Source organism: Channa argus, chromosome 17 (genome assembly GCF_033026475.1).
Source record: "Channa argus isolate prfri chromosome 17, Channa argus male v1.0, whole genome shotgun sequence".
In the NCBI taxonomy this organism is placed as follows: domain Eukaryota; kingdom Metazoa; phylum Chordata; class Actinopteri; order Anabantiformes; family Channidae; genus Channa; species Channa argus.
Window position 1 is genome coordinate 9,880,913 of NC_090213.1, and position 17,700 is coordinate 9,898,612.

Genomic DNA, 17,700 nt, shown 5'->3' on the forward strand with positions numbered 1-17,700 from the left:
ATCAATCAAAACTACTGTAGCTCAGTTGGTAAGGCGGTCGTCCACGGACCACAGGGTTGCTTGAGTACATTGAGCAGTAGGGCATACTGGGCATTACACAGTCTTTTCAGACTGATGTCGATAAATCCTGGGACCCTTGAAAATGCTTTAATTTGTTATTTGGCTCCTAGGTTTATTTTTAGCACCATTCTGGTTCTAAAAACAGTTCTGTGTTGCTATTTTGTGTAGGTAAAATTCTCTATTAACGATGTGTCAGACTATGCAGCGTGTGTGTTTAATGATTAACAGGATTAATATTTGTATTCATAATGCTTTCTTACCTCGTCGTAATTGTAAATGTGTAGGCGTATAAACTTTTTACTGAATCATACTACTAATGTGTGCAAGTGTTTATGAAACACTGCATATTTCAGAGATCATTTTAGTTCTCTGTAATTGGACAGGCCTTTCATCTCCTGCTCTTGCTACTTTTGAATGTGCATTTCCTCATTGAGGCAGATCAAAGGCAACACTTACAGATTAAAAAGAAGACAGCATAAGTGTGTGTGTGTGTGGGTGTGTGTGTGTGTGCGAATACAGTACTCATCACCAAAAGAACATCTGAGGGAATGTAGATATCAGCCCTCTCTTTTTCTGTGTTTATCACTTTTTCTCATATGTCTTAGTTGTTATCTTACTCTACTGCACAGCTACCAGCTTAAATTATGACATATCTGAAACACTCATTTAATAGTAGGATACAAAATTCAACTTTGGCTGTACTTAAATTATTTGGTGTTTAAAACTGCATGGATGGATTTGACAGCTAAGGTCCATGAGACAACTTTTTATATCAGTTCCTGAAATATACTGGATTAACCTGACAGGTTTAAGTAGCTACAGTACGTTGCAAACACTTACATAACCTTATTTAAACATGCAGAAGATTGCCTGTTGTGGTTTTCAGTAACATTTCTCAGTTGACTCTGCAATGCATGCTTCACAAAGCAGATATGCTCGTACTTTAATCATCCTAGCTATCTACACACAGCGGGTATCAGCTTGCTTGTCACTTACGCTTTCTACACATGATCACACTCTAAACGTATTTTTACTGATTGAGATTGGCTCTGTCAGATCTGTGTCTGATCTCCCGTACACTTTGGATTGTACCCGAACTGACTGGTGGAGCTGCAGCCGCCAAAGAAAGTCAAGTTCTGAGTGTTTAGTGTCTTCTGTGATTTGATTATTGTATGTGTTTGTGGAGTATACAGGTTTAATGATGTAAAGGTCCAGGACACCAAAGCATTGTGAACTGATAAATATTCCACTTTAAGTAAGACAAGGTGTGGGATTTTGTTTGTTCATGTGCATTCCCAGCTGTAAGAAAAAGATCACTGCAATGTCATTCTGATGTAGTTAAGGTATTTGCCTTTCAAAGGAAATGAACTTGATTAATGGCATAGCCAATGCAAATAGGAAGGTCATTAAAAAATGTAAAGTTGGTTGCTTGGTAACATCTGTTCGTTCTTGTTAATGACACGACGTGACTGCATTAATGCGAAGCCGGTTTGCCAAAGGTTATAAAACAAATAGTTCCAAGGTAAGAGGTTCATAGACACATTTGTTGACTTCTATGTGCCAATGACCGCATGGGATTTAGGGCTTTTCAAAAGAGTAATAAAACTGCAACTTTTTCATAATGGCAGCTCCAAATGCTAAATGTCTGGTTCTTCAGATTTCAGTAGTGATCACCATTTGCAAGTTGTTTGACGGGCCAGCAATAACACAAAATCGATATTTAGTTCAGATGCAGTAACAGTCTAAAAGTTCCTGCTGGTGCATCTATTAGTAGATTGTTCCCTGCTTCTGGGAACTCCCAAAGAACACTGGCCCAAACTAAGTGATGAGGAATGGTCACAAGTGTAGTTATTAAACATGGTAAGACAGTGTTTCCTAATAAAGAGAAATTTGAAGACACTGTTTGGGCAGTGGACTGTTGTAGTAAGACTAATTATGGTCCTTGGCTTTCTATTACATTTGTAGTGTCTGGTTTGTGATGTTCTACTTTTGTGACAGCAATTCTGACTAAGTCCTTTGTCTCCTATAAGTTGACACTTTATATGGCTGCGCACTTTGCCGTGTTATTGACTCATCTTAGGTCCTAGCGTGACTGACACAGAGCAAACGTATTCGAGCACGCAGAAGTATGATTAACATGTATATTTGCAAGCATCTTTGAAGTCACAAGGGGCACTTGGACAAAAGTTGTGTCTACTTCAGGGCTCTTTGAAGTGTGTGCCGTAGCCTCCATGGGGCTGGCCCAGACTGGGTGTTTTTGGCTCTGTTCTCGCCCTACCTACATTCTATTATCCTCATTTGAGAAACTAGTCTATGGCAGAAACCACAGATGCACAGATCAGCGCAAGGAATGCTTTCCTTTTTTTTCCTTCACCTCTCTCATGTTCTTGTCACCCCTCATGTTCCTGCTCTTCAGTGGTGAAAGAAGCTGTTGTTTGGTTATTAACTTCTTTCAGGTAGCACACACATCCCACGGTGTTTCAGTAGAGCACATCTTCAATCACTACAAGAAAATCAAGCTCTCACACACACACTGCAATGCCTGAATTCTGTATCCACAAACACGTTGTTTTACCTTCAGCACTCCTCTCGCAATGTTGCTTTTGCACACAAATTGTGTCTATCCATGTAATTAGACTTTTCCTTGAGTCTAACTCACCAACAATGCTTTTCAGAGCGTGGCTGTTGTTTAATCATTCCGAAAGGAGTGCAGACAGATCAAACTGGGGAATGTGTATACTTTGTAAAAGCTCAGAACTATTTCCTTTTGTTAGAATCCAGGCAAAAGGGAAATACATCCTTTTTTTAAGGCCTCACATGCTCTGATCTTTATTTCCTTCCCCACCTTTCTTGTCATTCTTGCAGATTATTTTGTTTCATCACTTGTGTACTTGGTGTAAGTGCAAGTTCAAAAGCTGTGTCCCTGCATTTACACAGATTTTTAAAGTGAGGTCATTTACAGTTGGTAGGGGTCATGCTGTGGTCCTTCTATTTTTCTTCCTTCTTTGGTGCTATGTTACAATGTTATGAGCGCATCTGCGTAAACTTTATTTTGACAAGAAACAAGAACAAATTTATGCAATACCATCCATCATTGTGTCTATATACAGAAGAAGCAAATCCTCTATAATTGGCCCTGTCAAACAGAGCGTGGCTCTCATTTACAACTTGCCAATTTTTTATTTATTTATTTTTTTATATTTTATACTTTTGACTGGTTGGGTATGTGCTACTGCAAAAATCACCTAATGTGGGTGATTAGTATTAAATTGATAGTACGTGCTATTGTCCTTTAATTTTGTGTCAGAAAAATGTGTGCATCTTGTAATGTGAAAATTGATAATGTAACAATCCACAGAAGCTTTAGCATGAAAACTGAAAACACTCACTGTCACATTCCTGCAATACAGGACCAACTATCTGCAAGAGTGTGCGTTTGTGAGTGCGTGGGGGGTGTTGCTGTGTGTCTTTGAAAGGAATAATTGCAGTGACTCCTATATTCTTTCAAAGAGCAGCAGAAATAAATTGCTTTTCAGATTATATATTTCCAAATAAACAGTGTCACATTAACAGAAACTGAAGACAGCCAACCTTTTGACCATTAAAAACAATGCCAGTTATGTAAACCTTTGTGTAGATGCCTGTCAATAGAATTTCACTGTTCATCTTTAACATCAATATTTAGTTGTAATAACACCTTGTTGTGGTCGTTAAATCTCACTAAGTTAATAGGCTCTAAAAAACTGATTAGTTGTCAGATTAATGATACCCTGTCTCAGCCTCTCATTTCACGACCTAGCCTTTAAACAAGCTCAGAACCCCATAATGACCTGCAGTGAGTCACATCACTGAGTTTTCTTCCCGTCTCCTTGATTACAGTATGTAGGTGATTACATTTTTTGGCAGCATCAAAAAGGACACCAAAAAGTTGTTAGGACCTATTCCAGTTCAATGAGCTTCTTCAGAATTCCATTTGTGCCTCAGTTAACGTCTGACAGAATATGTCTCATTAGTAGCAGGCACAAGTTGTATATGGAGTCAAGTGTTGTGCTAATTAGTGTGATGGATAATTGCTGGGATTTAGTGTGAAGGGTTGTGAGCAGGGATTAAACATATCAAATCCAGAAACATATCTCTGCATGAAATCCACATTTTATTCTAATAAATAAGTAATATCATAATTATAACATTGGCATCAAGTTATATTTCAGCTATAGATTTGAGTGCAGATCTGATCATGGTTGTGTGCTTGCAGTAACATTAGTAAACAGGACACGTGTCAGTATTTGTGCAGTGTAACTAACAGCTTTGAGGATTCTTTATTGTTTTTTGAACGCATTTTCTAGGTGGGTGATATATTAATCTGCTTAGTACTTTTTAAAAGGTTTGAATTGGTACTTGTAATGGAGAATTTTTTTTAGGCTTTTACTTAGTAGTGATTTTGTGTACTTCTACATCCTCTGCATTTGCTGCGTATAGTGGTGCTTAGTAGTCTGTTCAGAGAGGCCATGCTGACCCTTGTGCTCCATAATATTATTTGAGACCACTAGTATTATTGTTGCAGCTGATGGGGATATTTTGCAGGAGCCACTTTATCCACGTACTGGATCCTGGTCCTAGTTTGAAAATATAAGTTTATTAGCTTAAAATATTGATATGAATGAAAACAAATAATTGTCTGAGAGAATGCAACTTCAGAAATTGACATGAAATGGGCCTCAAGAATAAAGATGTATCATTTACTTGTGGTTGTACAACATGTTCCAGAGTAGCATATCTTTCCCATCAAACAATCTTGGGTTACACACAAATAGAGCTCAGCTTTAGAGAGTACAAAAGAACAAACTTGCCATTGGTAACATTTGTCATTTATTGGACATTCACAGACTTACAGTTAGTTTCTCCTCATATTTGTAGATGCTTCTTTCTGTGAAGAGCAGTGTGACAAAACTCACATGTTTAGGACCTAACTACTCTATGCCACAATATTCTCAAGTCTTGTCCTGAGTCATCAGCTACGTAACCCAGTTAAAATCTGATGATTGTGCAGCAGAGTTGAGTCAAATGCTGAGCATTTATTGATTAATAATTACTCATTATTTTATCATCATTATCAAGGCCACCTTCACAAAATGTAACAATAATTATCTGGATGATTTTTAATGCCTAGTCTGGTATAAACTATATATAATTTGTGTCAGTTGTCACAGCTGGTGACAGCAGAACCAAAGGCAGTAGTGTTGCTGGTTGACTACTTTTAAACTCAAGTGGAGGTGTGAATGCTGAAAAATGAAAGAAGTTAATTCAAGTGCTCCTGACTCGTCCTCTGGAAGGAATAGCGTTACAGGCAAGTTTTAGGTAGTGTGCTATCCTGACTTGAGACTTTGTGGAATCTGATCTTTGGAGAGAAAAGGCCGTGAAGACAGAATATTATCTAACCTGAAGTTAATTTCCCTGTGTTGTCTCTGTGTCAAAAGAGAACAAGATGCTGTACGTGTTATTGAAAAGGAAAAATATTAGCAAAGTTGATTCAGTTATTTACTTCAAATGACTGGAGAATCTTGCTTTTGTCATTGATAAAAAGTAAACATGTCTTTAGAGATATAGAGCTTTAGGAGAGAAACCAAATGAACGGAAATAACACTTTCTCCTTTCAATGTTCTTACTTTCACCTTATGCCTAGTGAAGTGAAGAAAGCAGCTCAATGCATGTCCTTAGCAAGAAAGTGGATCACTGGAGTCCACATCATGCTCTAAGCTGTAGCACTTCAACCATCCTCAGGTAGTAGAGTCACAGTGGGACACTGAATGTGAGGTGTTCATGAGAATTAAAGCAGTTTAGAGTGCCAGAAAAAAAAGCTTCTTCTGAGTTAAGTCTATTTTAAAATCAGATGGGTACACTGGATATCAGTGCACTGTTGATTACAGCAGAAAATTAGACATTTTCTCTGAGAAATAGCAAACGGCTGTTAAGTTGTGATCTTAATAGCGACACACAGTGAATTTTATGACCGAAAAGACAAGTAAAGTGATATATACAATATAAAGAGGGAAGAAATGGATAGGAAAGGAAGACTAACTAGAGTCGTGCATAAGTGATGGGTGAAGTAATTTAGTACTGAGAGACAGAAAACATTGCAATGTCAAGACAGCTCTTCAAAAGTAAATATTTCAGGGAGTAATAAGCCAAAAGTCAGACAGTTGTTCTGCTGATGGGAGGAGGGCTGAGTTTAGAGGGAGACCTGTAAAGGTAAGATATCTCATTCACCTTCCCTCTGCAATAAATAAACAGGGTGGAGGAGGCAAGAGGGGAAAAAAAACTGAGTAGGTTAAAACAGAAGCTCTGAAAGCGTGAGATAGAAGGGGAGTTGGAGTTGACAGTAGTGGAGGAAGGTGAACATGACTAAGAAAAGGGATCCAAAGTATATGAGGGGTAGGATGTAGAGAGCGGCTCTATAACCACACAACTGCACTGCAATAAAAAGAACTAATCATACTCTTAAGTGCCCACTATGTCAGTGTCATTGCTTCTTCCTCAGAGCTTCATATCCTCAACGCAGGTTTTCCAAAACAGCCTTATTGTATATTCACCGAATGCTGCAGGCTTTGTTTTTATCTGGCAGTCTGGCATGAGTCTAATAGTGTTTTGCAAAGAATTCCTTGTTTTTCTTTCAATCTTACGAGGGTTCGGCTTGAAAGGAGAAATGTCAGTGGTACAAATAACCAGTATTTTTGAATTTTCATACACTCAAATGCACTTTATTGGAAGTTTCAATGTCTGTCAGGGAGGCTGTCAGGCCAAGAAGCTGCTGTTTGGCTTGGCTTTAATTTTTTCACAGTCAAGTGTGCTCAATGACTTTTCCTCCATTTGAGCCTTTATTTTCTTTTAATCAAGTGTCTTCTTTATTTCATTAAACCCGCTGCAATAACCTTTGTGTTTCACAACAAGTACAAACTAACAAACATGGAAAAAGCTATCAAGCTGTCCGAATTATTTTTGTTGAGTTCCTCCTAGCCTGTAAGCCACGTACAGTTCTGTATTTAATACATTTTTAACGTTTCAAAATCAGAATCCTCGGTGTTGCTTTTGTTTTCAGAATCATCACAGCTGTTGTTGCACAGGGGCTGGTGTTTGGAAACTCTGGGGTCTTATCTTTTCTATTGAACTGCACCTCTATTGGGAGTCACACCCAGTGTTTTTTTTTTTTTTTCCCTCGAGGGGCCTGACCATAATTCTGTCTGTAGCTTTTAGAGAGTCACACACTTACACTGTCTGATTTTGGTTGATAAAAATATGCATCATCTATCACCAGTTGGCGCTTCTTGTTCCCCTCATGCTGCTTGAGTGATTGATTACAGTGACATTGTGTTTGTAATTAAACCGAGGTTGACACACAGCAGAGTGGATTGTGGCTTTTAGATCATCAAACCAAAAAGTCAACGAGAAGCTTATTACGTATAGATTTTTACCTGTAATTGTGCTGTAATTGTCATCCAGATGTCATGTCCAAATCCCAGTTGGGCTAATGTATGCATGACACTGATATAGCAGTTATTTAAGAGTGCACAGATTATTCCATCATTGCATACTCAAAGCTAGACCCCAGCCAGCAGGGCCACTGCAATTGGGAAACTCTTCCCCTCCATTTAACAAGAATAAATTGGGTCAGAGACAAAATAAAATAACTACCACAGAGCTGACCAGCAGGTCTTAAACTTTAATGAAAGTCTACTAAAAAAGATGTGCGTAGAGTTGGTCAATTTTACAGATTCAAAATGCCAATAATTTATTTTAGTTTTTTTCCCTGTGAACCTCTGAAGAGTTCTTTGTTTGCTTGTTTGTTTTCTTTAGTTTTGTGCTTGAAAGCAATGATGTTGCATATACAAGCAATTGAGTTGATAGAGTGAGTACCCCCCACCACCACCACCACCACCAGCAGCCCAACAAAGTCACTCACCATTGAGGAGCACGTGAACAGTAAATTCAAAGGAGGGAATCTCACCTAGGTGGACTTTAATGAGCACATACAAGGTCATTGTCTTGACATTGATGTACAAGTCTTTCAAGTTCCTTGAGTTATCCTACCTCAGAACCTTCACAGACCTTTTCCTTGATCTCCTGCAGTTTCTCTACAGAGCTAAAAGATCTTCACACTCTGTAAACTCAGAATTCATTGGCCAGAACCTGGACTATCCAACAATGAATGTTAGGATCGCATTTGTGGAATTTAGTTCTACCCTTAATACTGTCATCCGAGTGTGTCTGACTGCACCTGCAGGTGGATTACAGACTTCCTGACTAATGCGAAGCAACACTTGAAGTTGGCCTAACATGTCTCTGACCCTTTAACCATCAGCATTGGATCCACACAAGGGTGAATTCTTTCCCCCTGCTCTTCTCCCCATACACCAACATCTGCACCTCAAGCCACCAGTCCTTCAATATTCACAAGTTTCTCGAATGACACCACTCTTATTAGGGTCATTGTAATGAGTCTGCATATAGTAGGAGACTGGCCACACAGTGTTCTGGTGGGCTAAAAGAGTGAACATGCTTGTGGATTTCAGAAAGAACCTAGTTCCATCCGCCCCCACCACCAAAAGTGGCTCCCCAGCTAACACTGTGAAGTCCATTTGCTTTCTGGGTGCCATAATCACTAAAGACTTAAAATGAAAGACAAAGATTAGCTCCCTGACAAACAAGGCAAAGCACAGTATGCATTTCCTGTGGCAGCTGAAGAAATTGAACCTGTCAGCATCAAGGATGGAACACTTCTACACTGCTATTTTTGAGTCCATCTGACCTGCTCCATCACCGATTTGTATGCTGCCTCCACTGCCAATTCTCTTGACTGAAAGGGGGATTGGCTGCAATCTGCCATCGCTCCAAGACCTTCATGACTCCTGGAGCCTGATGGTTGTGGGGAAGATTGTGGCCAACTCCTCCCACCTGGTACAGAGTGTTTTTGAAGGACTCCCCTCTGGCAAGACATCGAGCTTCACGACCACCACAACAACACTTTCTTCCCGACAGCTTTTGGCCTTATCATCATTGCCCATTGACACAAAATCTTGTCCCACACATCACTACATGATGTTCCACATCAGTGCAAGTCATGGGGCATAACTCTGTCTATATTTATGAATGTGTGTTTTGTCTTTCTCATTTTATACATTGTAACTAGTTTTTGCAGCAACTCGCCAAGACAAATTCCTTGTATGTTAAAACGTACTGTACTTGGCAGTGATCCTAATTCAGATACTGATACTAAAAATAATAGATGGATATGTGACATCCCTGGAAAATATTATTAGGTAGACTCGGGGTTATCAACAATGGTGGAATGTTTTTTGTTTTTATTGGAGGTGAGAGGAAGGTGTGAATACACCCTTTCCCCTCACTACTTGTTATGCATGTCTGTTTTCTCTGTTGCTGGAACAAAAACATTCAAATGACAGAAAAATATCTTTAGAATTCTGTCATGTGTTCATAACTAGCTCCGCACTTTTATCTTTACTGTTGCATTCTTTGTGGTATTTTGAAGATTACATCTGCTGATTTACTCACATTTTTCTTGTCTTTCTCACTTTTTTTTTACCTTTATATATTACTTTTTCTACTTTATTTACTTTAGCAAGTACTAATTTATGATCTTCTCCTTCCATCCATCAGTTTCTGTCAGTTTGTCTCTTGCTCTAGGCCAGCCCACAGATCATGTTGTTTTTATGATGATAATGCCTGTCATTGTATTTTGGTTGTTTCTGTGTTTGACTGTGATTTTTATTTTTTCAGTCACCCCCCAAATTTGGTATCATCTTTTCCAACTTATTAGGAAGTGTGATGATTTATTATTTTGACTTCAGCGCCATAATGCTGCAGTTTCTGTTTAACACAGTCATCTACAGCTAGAAACAACACACATTTAACACACAGTGCTACTAGGCCAAGTCATTTAATGTATTGAGGTCACATTCCTCCCATTAAACACAGCAGGTGAAAGCTTCATGCACAATTTGTGCTTCTGTATCAGCCTGTTATAGAGGTGACAACAGCTTTAGATGCGATCTTGTCGGTGACTTTATGTCAATGTTTTTGGGTGTATCGTGGCTATGTGCTGAACCATCCACACTGTGGTCAAGATCCTTGATCCAGTTTTAAAATCCACTCAAATCTGTAAGTTGATAAAAAAAAAAAAAAAAATTCCTAATTCAATATTACTGTAAATACTTTACCTGAAATGGTCTGTCATCCAAGAATAAATAATTTACATTTTAATAGACCTCTATTTTAATATGATACTGTAACTGAACTCTGTCATAGCTATGATTCTACAGATCTTCATAAAATCCAACCTTGTACTGTATACCATTTATGACCAACATTTCCAACGAAAGGCATTCACACAAAAACAGAAAAGCCTCCCCAGAATCAATAGTTGATTATCGGGTAACGGTAGACAGCACTTCTAGTCAATTTCAATTTTCCTGTTTAGGTCGTTCTATATTAATTTGAAGATGTCCTTTTTTCTTGCTTATGGTTACATAGATGTGACTTTTGGAGCATTACTAGACCTCTAAAACACGTTATTAGTGATCTGCTTGACCTTTGTCCCCTCTAATGGCAGCTCTGTCACATCAGTGGAGGTCAGCTGTCAGTTGACTATTGAACAGTGTTTTTTTAATGTGCATCTTAGCAGTTCGCACTTCCAAGGACATGGTTTATTGGTTTGACATTGCTGTCCATGTTTTATAATCCAGAACTGTATTTCTGGTTATTATTTTCCTGAGATATACTGGAAAAAAGTGGACATAATGATGCAGATCTTCAGTGGAAGAGCACTACTTTTAAAGTGTTGTTCTATTCTACTGACAATATTTTCTCCATTCATTCTCCTACTGTAACTAACGGTCAGTGTGGCAGCAGCACTAACCTTCACAAAAGCAAAGCATGTGTTAAAACTGTTCACTGTGATCATATTCCCAAAAAAGGGTTACATTAAAAAAGCTTTACGAATGAGTGCAAAGAGGCACTCTACGTTGATCTAATATGGAAATAGTTTTTCTCTTACATCAAACCAGTACACTCTGTTCCACTGTTTGCCTAGTTTGCTGCTAGATGAGCTGCCAGACTTACACATCAGGGCCTTCCTTAGATATGGCCACCCAACAGGAAGAGTGACGGTGATAACTTGGGGCACAGGAAGTGAACTCATTAGATGTGATCTCTTTGGAAGGCTGAGAATTATAGTGGAATGCTGCAGCTATGTGGATTTCTGTCATTATACATTTTAGTGACAATAAGCCTCTATTCGATTGAATTGGATGAATCTTTGATGATACTGAATCTCTGACGAGGATTTATTACTGAGCTTTAGCATGGTACAGGGGTCTGCTAATGGGATTGAGCTGCTGGTCTCTTTGTGTATCTGTGTTTATCTGGCCATGTTTGTCCATTATGGTGTTATTTGTTATGCTTGTGATCCTACGATATGGTTGCACAACTTTAGTTAAACAGTATGGCCTCTGCTCCCTCTTAACATCATCTGAGAAAGGGAATTGTTCTGCTTCTGCCTCCTCACTTTTAGCTGTTGCTCTTTGACTTTTTAACATTTTCCATTTTAGTTTTTATTTCTATTTGGATGATGAAAACAACAGGCAACCTTTTTTTGAGTTCTCGTACTTTTCTGTTGTATAAAGAAATGATACACAAAACCTACAGCAGTTAAAACAGAGTAGTTCACTTTTGGGCACTAAATACAGTATTTTGAAGCACAATATTGGCATATTATCAACTTATGACATAGTTTATTTCCTTGCAAACAGTTGCCTCTTTATACATCCAGCAATATTAGCATTTATCTGTTGCCCTGTTTTTGGCCACCTGACAAATATACAGCAAGTTCAGTATTCACCCCTCTTTTACTTGGTTTTTACTCTCCACTGACTGCAACAAATATTTAACTTTAGCTGGTAAATAGTCTAAAATGTTCACAAATAATTTGCAAACTCTGGATTTTTTTAATTAGATGATTTATATATTTTATTTTTCAGTGTTTCCAAACATAGTCTGGACTGGACTGGGTTTTGAAACGTCCCTTTTGCACTTTGGCACATTCAAGTAGAGATAATTATGAATACCTCATGTCAGTGTCAGTGTCATAGTTGTGGATTTGGGCAGCTGTGCAATGTTTAAATTCATGCACAGAAGAGCTCAGATGTGGCTCAGGGTGATTTTATAGTTGGTATCTGCGGTTTTGGAATAAGGTTGACTTGTCTTACATTATGTGTGACAATGAAAGTGAAGAAGATAATAATGAGACTAAAAAACTGAAATCTGTCAAAGAATTTGCCAAACAAAAATAATAGTTTTGCCAGAATCAATAGTTAGGTACATGGAAAGTTCTTACAGGAACATGACTTGGTAGACTGATGACCACAAGAAAAACAGAACCAGCTCGTGAACCAAAGCATACCCCCTTATCTGTCAAACATGGTTGTTCTGGTATAGCTTGGGCATGTATGGCTGCACTGGCATTTATTGATGATATAAACTCTTAGTGATCAGAGTCAGACAAATGCATCAAAGCACACAAGATGATGGCCAGAAGAAATATAGAGTTTTTTTATTGGTGAAGAGTTTAGGAAATAAATCAATTACATAATTGGACTGTTTACTCTGTATGGAAAAAAAATGTCATATTGTGATCAGATGGAGGTAATAGACTGTGATAAGATGAAGCTGAATGCAGAGCATTACTAAACACATTATGTCTGTTTCTATGACTCCAGGCAACTCTGGACCACCAAGGACTTTCTATAAAACATAAATTAATGACTTTCTTTAACTTTGTTGGTATTTGTCTAGTTGCTTTTTTGAGCCCATAAAGCTGAGCAGTAAGTGTTTAAAGGGGATATATTTCCCAGAGTTTATTCTATTTTGACATAAGCCTACTCAAACTAAAACTAAGACTTGTACTATCCAACATGTTATTTCAAAATAAATCTGCGAAAGCACTGAAAATGTATATCTGTTTCAATACTTCTGCTCTGGACAACAATTTCAAAAGTCTTATGTTAAAATTTATCAAGACTTTTTTTCCTCACCTTTAATAAACGATGGGAAATACTAGAGGGGTCAGTAAAAGAGAGAAAGGTCATACTAGAGCTTTTCTTGTTCTTGTATGTTCTTTCATATATGTTTATTGTGTTTTTTATTTCCTTTCTTTCTTTTATCTTTTTGTCTCTTTATTTTTTCTTCTGTGAATTTTATTATTTTTATATTTTGTGCCCTCCTCTTGTATACATGTGTTCACTCTTCTTCTTAAGTTAACTTATTTTTTCTCACCTCTACTTTATTTAGCCTGAGGGAATTGATGTGTTACATTCTTAGCTGAGTATTAGTCTTAATCTTCTTATCTTATTAATGTAGCCCAAAATTACACCCCCCCCAACCCCAACCCACCCCCACCCCGCCTTAAGCTCCACATACGTGTTATTGCTTACTTGTTAAGTGTTTGTTGTTGTGAATAACTGTTAACATATCCATGTTTTGAAATATTCCATGTTTCAGATCTCAGTTTTCTTTAATCTCAGTTTCAGCTCATTGTAGAATTAGCTATGCCTGTCAAACGTGTCATTTTTTTAGTAGATTTTACATCCTTTAGCAGAAAGCCCTTAAACAGTATATATTTGTCAGCATGAATCGAAAATGCTTTTTAGGGGCCTTTATGGTGTGAATATTTTTTATTAGATAAGCATACTTCAAAGTCTTTGTGTTATGAATATGCAACATTTCATTGTATTTTCTTTAGTTTTTTCTCACTTGACAGCCATCTGTCTGCTTGTCTTTGATGCACACCACATGTCTACCCTGCTGTTCAGAATGCCAACACACAGCAGACAGCAGACATGCACACAAACCACATATAGATGTGATATATACACTGTATTTCAGTGCTTTTATCGCTTTACCGTGACCGTATATACCACAGCTTCTCCTGTAATGTTACAACAATACAAAAGTATTTGGCCTTTGTAACATGAATTTCAGGGTGACTTCTGTAGTTCAGTAAATCTTTACAGAATTTGAATAAAACACATAAAGTTGATGTTCACTGTCTAAAATGCATGAACAGTTTTTCTGTGGAGCACATTTTAGCTGCCCTGTTCTAAGTTCTAGCCACTACATCAAGCTAAACTCCCAGCTCTTTCTCTTTTCACTCATTTAACAGAATGTGCACATTTTTATTACTCTTCAGCTAGACAAGTAGAAAGTTCCACCTAAATTCTATTCTACTTTTTTCTTGAACTGTTTCTCTTTTTAGCAAGCTCTCTGCCAGCACAGGCCTCAGGAAGTGGGTGTGTAGTCTGTTCGGTTAGTTTAGGGGAGAGAGGAGGGGAAAGGGAGGATACTGATTAAAATAATAAACAGCTGTGTGAAACGGGGGGTCTAGTGGCCAGAGCGAACAAGAGCAACAGAGCAAGAGAGGAAGACGACAGAGAGCGATGGGGACACAATCCTGGGTGTTGGTGTGAGCCCTGAGGGAATAAAAAGCCAAAGAAGAAACACAACTTTTAAGGGGTTTCTTCATCCCATGGGGAGAAGGAGCAGAATGAGAAAACGATCGACCTATCCTCCTTCTTAACGGGCGAAGAGATAATCAACAGAGCTCCAACTCAAAGAGGCCGACAAGTTGGACTCCCCGCACGAACCTTGAGGCAGCTCTCTGCCAACATGTGGCTCCAGAAAAAGAAGAAGGCATTCTTTGACTAAGTGCCCCAGTCATGGCAGTGATTAGGAGGGTGTGATGGAACGAGACCAGAGCATGGCTGGAGACCCGAGGGGCGGGTAGTAACGCAGACACTGAGCTGACTGTCTCTTTGGGCCCATGTTACCTTTTCTCAGGGGGAAAAAGAGGGCAAACCATATGCCTCTTTGTGTCACCATCTTACCACTTGAAGTGTGTAGCGCTGTGTAACTGGCTAGGATAAAGTACTTTTCATCTAAGTAATTGGAGAGCAAACGCCCTGGCCTTACCCTGGGTTGGACTCCCAACATTGTGTAAACAGCTTCTTTTATGCCCAGAGGGGAAGCAGAGGAAGTATAGCAGATTTGAAGAAGAGAGCGAGATCGGTCCTCGAACACTCTGCGGTTTATATCAGCCTGCCTATCCCTCAAGACACAAACTGTTATCTCTACTTCGCAGACCTCCACCCAAGATTTGTTGGATTTCCTTCCCAATTTCTGTGTTCCATCCCTGGCCAGAGGAACTCTGCCGTCAGCCTCCAGCCTCCACTTTGACAAACCTCCAGTGGCACAAATCGTCCTGTTAATCCTAGTCCCAGCTCTGAAGCATGACTGCAGGGTAGTCGTTACACCGTCCTCAGTCTGGCTACCTTTCTGTAGAGGATGCTACGAACATGTGGTGGGACTGGGGGAGCGCACACACTGGCATGCATGCATGAGTGCTGCCAAGGGGTGTGTCAAGTGTGTAAATTGCCCATTTTGGGACTGCAATCTGGATTTAACCGTGTAGAGTTTGAATTTTTCTCAAGGGCTGGATTTCTCTGTAGCTGGATTGTAGATTGTTTATATTTTGGATTTACTAAGGATCTTGACCCTGAGCTTAAAGGTTTTGACCATAACCCTTGGTGGACTTGCCTATCTGTCCAAACTCTCTACCAACCTTCCACATTTATGATGATAGAGAGGATGTAGGCACTGGGGGGAGCGGGAAGAATCTGAGCACACACTCCAGTATGATTGGTTTGAACTTCAGTTTGCAGGAGCTGCTCAGAAAATTTGAACAGGTATACCTACAGTACAGATTCGTGCTCTTCCAGAGATTTTTGAATGCATTTCCAACTAAACAAGAATTGTTTGTTTCTTGTATACAAACACATCAACCATTCACTTGACATCTTCCCTTGTGTTTGTAGTTGTGGATTTAATGTAGTCAGCTTTATGAAGTCTGAACAGTCATTATTGGACTCATTAAAATGGAATAATTGGTTTTAGACTGCTTTGCTAGTTATTAGGAAGAGCTACCATGCAGAGAGAGAATTGGTATAGAATGAGACCCTGGGACTTGAATTGGACCAAATTTGTCAGAGCAAACTGTTACAGTAATTGTGTTATTGAGGGTTTAAGATAAATATAGCTTAGCCCAGCAAGGGTCCTTGCTGTTTGTTAATGTAAAGTACTAAATTTGGGCGAAGCCATTATCAGTATGACGGTGTTTGTGTCTATTTTATTCAAGCAGCAGCATTATAATTTTTTTCCTGTTTTCATCCTTCCAAAAGCTCTAACTTGATGCCAGAAAGATTCTTTCCCATCCTGTCTGTGCTTAGCCAACACCAGTCAATCACTTCACCCATCAGCATCCATTCATTTTAGGTAGTGGTTCAGTTGAATTAGTTGCTGTCTGTTGGTGTTGTGCATATATGTGTGCTTTTCTATGTTAATATGTTGAGTCTTTTTACACCACCCAGTCCAGTTTAGTCCACAGAGTTTGTGCTTTATGTGCTGTATGTGTTTATGCAGTCAGAGTTAATTCCAGTGCAAGTAAACGTGATAAAGAAGAAGAAAAGAGAAGCACTCGAGTAATGACTTCAAACACGGCCAGCTGCCTTAATGGTGCATTGACTTTGTCTTTGACTCTTTGCCTGTCCTACTGTCATTCTATTTCTTTCTTTCAGTCACTGTGTCCCCCTCTCTCCCTGTGTCTGTTTCCCTTTCTTTCTATTTCTTACTCTCTGTCTCTGTCTCTCTCTCTCTCTCTCTCTCTCTCTCTCTCTCTCTTTCTTCTATGACCTTTAAGAGTCATTCGATTTATGTCAAAAAGCCAGTGGGTGATTATCTTTGCAAATGACAGTGGAGGGATTTGCCTCAGCTGTGGTATAATATCTACTGGCATTTAGTAAATTGCAGTACAGAGATATAAATGATTGTGGTAATTTAATTGTTTTGTTTGCACTCAGTTTGTACTGTAGCTGGAGTATCTGAATTACTGGCAAATATTTTTCTACCATGTGCTGTCATGCACGTCTATGTTTCTGTAACATACTTCCAACTCTATGTCTGTTACAGCCTTGATATCTCTTTTTGTCTAAGTAAGTGTCTAAACACGTGATGATTTTATAGGCTTTTCTCTTTAATGTTGTTTAATTTCAGTATGTATTGCACTATTTGTGAAATGTGTGTGATTTGGCTGGTGTTGTACTGTGATAATGCCAATAGACCAAGTTTCCATTGCAGTACAGACTCACAAAATCCAAGATTTCTTGAGTCGAAAGCGACTTTCTGCTTTTAATATCCTCTTATTATTTTATTATGTTCTAAATTATTTTATTTGAAATAATAGATAATACAACAATAAAGCAATTCAGCAACATTAATTGCAATTTTCTCTATTAAATTAAACTAAAACTTGGTAATTGAAAAATTTCTGATCTGCAATGCCACAGTGAGAAGGATATACAAGTCTCATCAGTCAATTAAGATGGGTAATTTAACACAGAAAGTCCAATTTTATTTTAATTACTGTGCTGTTGTAGTCTATAGGTCTCATTATATTGTCCTTATCTACCCCAATTTAGTCCCATTTGCAAATCTGTCTCTAAGATATAGACAGATTTGCAA

General features: G+C 38.6%; 1 protein-coding gene across 12 annotated transcripts in view; it reads left to right on the forward strand.

Moving 5' to 3' along the window:
* The window catches only part of utrn (utrophin), a 157,850-nt gene that overhangs the window by 78,251 nt on the left and 61,899 nt on the right, over positions 1-17,700 (forward strand). The gene's annotated exons all lie outside the window — the stretch shown is intronic.